The sequence below is a fragment of the Corvus brachyrhynchos genome, unplaced genomic scaffold (assembly GCF_000691975.1).
Source record: "Corvus brachyrhynchos isolate BGI_N302 unplaced genomic scaffold, ASM69197v1 scaffold59, whole genome shotgun sequence".
NCBI lineage: Eukaryota > Metazoa > Chordata > Aves > Passeriformes > Corvidae > Corvus > Corvus brachyrhynchos.
The window spans coordinates 1,321,749-1,322,157 of record NW_008246054.1 but is presented as its reverse complement, the minus strand read 5'-3'; the positions used below and the strand labels follow the sequence as shown (position 1 = coordinate 1,322,157).

Sequence of the window (409 nt, the reverse complement as noted above, 5' to 3'; positions counted from 1 at the left end):
GCGGGCGGTGCGTCCTTGTCCGGGAGAGCCGTCAGGGAAAGGAGCGGGCTCTGCTCGTGGTGCCGAGCCACAGGAAAACAGGGAACGGGCAGAAACTGATGCACAGCAAGTTCCACCCGAACACAAGGGAGAACTTCTTCACTGTGCGACTGACTGAGCACTGGAACAGAGAGGGTGTGCAGTCTCCCTCACGGGGAATATTCCAGAACCGTCAGGACACAATTCTGTACCGTGTGCTCTCGTGACTGTCTGGACAGGAAGGTTGGACCAGATGCCCCGCTAAGGTCCCTTCCTACCCGACCTATCCCGTGTCTCTGTGACCGCGGCAGGGAGCGCCGGGGATCGGCAATGGCAACGCTGACGGGCCCCGCTCCCCTCAGGGAGATTCAGGCGGCACAGGCCCCGCTCC

At 62.1% G+C, this 409-nt stretch overlaps 1 protein-coding gene across 1 annotated transcript in view; it reads right to left on the bottom strand.

Moving 5' to 3' along the window:
• The window catches only part of DENND1A (DENN domain containing 1A), a 165,065-nt gene that overhangs the window by 161,645 nt on the left and 3,011 nt on the right, over positions 1-409 (bottom strand). The window lies entirely within an intron of this gene.